The 3,080-nt window shown below is 40.3% G+C and overlaps 1 non-coding gene across 1 annotated transcript; it reads right to left on the bottom strand.

Annotated features, from left to right (window-relative positions):
- Positions 1–70: 70 nt before the first annotated feature.
- On the bottom strand, positions 71–189 carry LOC111742040. Its single transcript, XR_002781164.1, has one exon. It is a non-coding gene; the product is annotated as a 5S ribosomal RNA (ribosomal RNA).
- Between the last annotated feature and the right edge of the window lie 2,891 nt (positions 190–3,080).

The raw sequence follows: 3,080 nt of genomic DNA, 5'->3' as shown, positions 1-3,080 counted from the left end.
GCAACCCTTGGCTGATCTCACAGACTGCAAGGAACTTGTCAGCTTACAATCTCTTATTTTTTATTTTTTATACCTACAGCACCTGGTCTTCCTAGGTGGTCTCCCATCCAAGTACTAACCTGGCCCGACCTTGCTTAGCTTCCAAGATCAGACGGGATCGGGCTTGTTCAGGGTGGCATGGCCATAGACTGGACCTAACACTATTTATCTGTTTATGACAGGTACTTTCACTTACTTTAAGCTTCCAAATAATCTATAAGAAAACTACTGTTAGCCCACTTCACACAGAAGGAACCAGAGTTTAAAAAGCTTGTTTAATGACACACATCTCGAAAGTGGTGGAACAAGGAGTCTGGTTTCAAAACCTATGCCCCTCTCACCACACCCTACTCCTGAGTAGATGACCAAGATCTTTGATCTCTAGCAAACTTTACCTTCATCATAAATCGCCATGGTCCTTTGAGCCTAGAGAACTTCACCCTACATTGACAAGAAACTGGGAACTCCACAGCAAAGAGAATTCAGCAGAACTTTGTGGAAGCAAAGTTGGCTCCCCTCACCCAATAAATATGGATCACCTGGGGTCACTTAACTTTCTCATTCTCACTTTCCCTACCTATAAAATGAAGGAGTTAGATTTGAATGGCTAAGTGCCCTTGCAGCTCTAGACTTGCCCTCTTTAGATCTGAAGTGTGGTAACTTTTAAATATTAAGCATTGATGGAAGAATACTTTTCAAAATGTTTATCTTTTCTAGGGTCTAGTACTTACTGGAACTGATTCTGAAACACATGACAAATACCATGTAGCCAAAGTATGAGTGAGGAAAGGTCATATTAAACTGCCAGTTCCAGGAGCAGCACTAAGACTTCATCTAATTTGGAAAGAAAACTGAAAAACACATAGGTACTTTTATACACAATCTGTTGTACAATGAAATCAATCAAATATTAACAGATATGCAGATTCTCCTCCTCTTGCCCCCCACTACCTCTTTTATAGAATAACCCATACTCTTCAATTGTTTTCCATTTCCTTCAACGGCTACAGGTTTTATTCCAAGGGCTAGGCAGCTACATGGTTCAAAATACAGGAAATTCTTTTCAACTATGGGAGAGAGGGTGGTAGGGTGGGAAGTCCTCAGAACTTGAAACTTCTACATTGAGTTTCTAGTCATTCAGGACAAGTCTTGTGTAGGCAGAGGCCTAGAGCAAAGATTAACATGGATGAGAATCGAAGAGAATTAAGGGAGGGTGATTATGATGAATACCATGGGCCAAGGGCTGTATATGATGCCACCTACTAGCCAATAAAAAGTGAATTTTATTCTTTCCTTGTTCTTTAATGGCAATGGCTTAAAGGGAACTATAAGCAGAGATATAAGCTATAAGTAGAAAGAAATGGAAAAAGGTGCTGTGCAGTGTGGTGGATTGTGAACAGGACCAGCATGGAAACTGGAATTCTTAGGCTCTATCCCAAGTTCCACCATTGGCCATTTTTGCAATCTTGGCCAATTTATTTAATCTCCTTATGTCATAATTCTCTCATATAGAAAATGATTGTGCTTCATGCTCTCTAAAATCTAAAATTCTATAAACTATGAGAGGTGAAAAAGATGATAGGCCATCTCATTTATTTTTAACATCTAAACTTCCAGTCATTTATTCATCTACTGTCCCCTAAGAGTCCCAGATGGTCAGCCGACTTTCCTATTCTTTCTAGCATTATCATTTTCAAAGGTTAAGATTCCTGCATCCCAAAACTGGCTATAGAGTAATGTCTGCACTCATTTTCTTTTATTTTTACTGATAACATTAGGGGAACTAAATATCCATTCATGAGAGTTACAATGTAAATGTCCCTTACTCCTTTTTTTAAGTGGTATCTATATATCCCTAAACCCTCTACGTGCACTCGATTTTTTTCTTAGAATAAGGCATTCCCTTAAATATTTTTACTCTATGTGAAGATCCCTTCTCTCCAGCATATAGATTATAGTTAGGATGGAATTATAGGGAAATAGGTTGCTCAATCAAGATGAATGCCCTCTCATACATTCCAGGTAAGGTGACTCACATTCTGGGTACTGAGCTCTACCATCCATAAGCTATTCTGCACAAGAGAGGATATTTCTTCAGGCCATTGGCTAAAGTTCAGCCCTGAGAACAAGTGTCTCCATTCAATGCCTGTTGGCCTTCTTCAAAGAGAAAGGTTGTTTGTGTTTGCTGGCTCAGAGCACTTTTATTTTCAGCTCTGTGATCTTGCTCTTTGTCCACTGCACACAACTTCTCCAAAATGGAGCTGGTATTCTCCGATCATTAATGTTTATTTCATATGTACATAGCCTTTCACATCAAAATCACCAACAGGAGGAAGGGGTACCATAACTGAGGATATTGGGAGTATTGTCCACCCAGTTCAGCCTGGCAAAAGCTCTGCTCCACTTGATTGAATTCCAATTGTTTCCAGAGTTCATGTCTATGGTCTCCTTATCTCACCTGAGTCTCACAATATTTTGCTGGAAGAAACATCTTACTCAATACGCTGACTCAGAACGTCTTGTTTCCTAAATTCTTTGACCCCTGAATTTCTTCCCCCAAGCCCAACCAAAACTGCTCTAGTATGTTTGGGCTTGCTGCCCGATCGCTCTTCAGAATGGCCTCTCCAGGCCTCACCACCACCTGCGATTCACAAAGGCTCCTGGGTGTCCACATCACCACTGATTCTTGGCATTGCATACTCTAATGTTTGCCTACACAACAGATAAAAAGTGGCAGGCACATCACTGCCGGTTTGACTTGCATGTCCTACTAATGACTTTCAGTCTTCCTCCAAATTTTGATCACTTTCTAAATCTAAATCAATTCTATCCTACAGTACAATAGATTTTTCCTTCTTATCAGCCCTACCCAGTACTCACAAAACCAGACTTTATGGCTCTGTGCTCCGGGTTCTTTTATATCAGATGTTTTGTTGTAGAATGATGGAAGGAGGGACCCAACTGACATGATTCTCTTCCTCCTGACACCAGTCCTCCATACACAGGTAACCCTATGTTAATTATGTCAATATGTCTTCTCA

This window comes from Pteropus vampyrus, unplaced genomic scaffold (assembly GCF_000151845.1).
Source record: "Pteropus vampyrus isolate Shadow unplaced genomic scaffold, Pvam_2.0 Scaffold85, whole genome shotgun sequence".
Lineage (NCBI taxonomy): Eukaryota > Metazoa > Chordata > Mammalia > Chiroptera > Pteropodidae > Pteropus > Pteropus vampyrus.
This window is presented reverse-complemented; position numbering and strand designations above follow the sequence as displayed.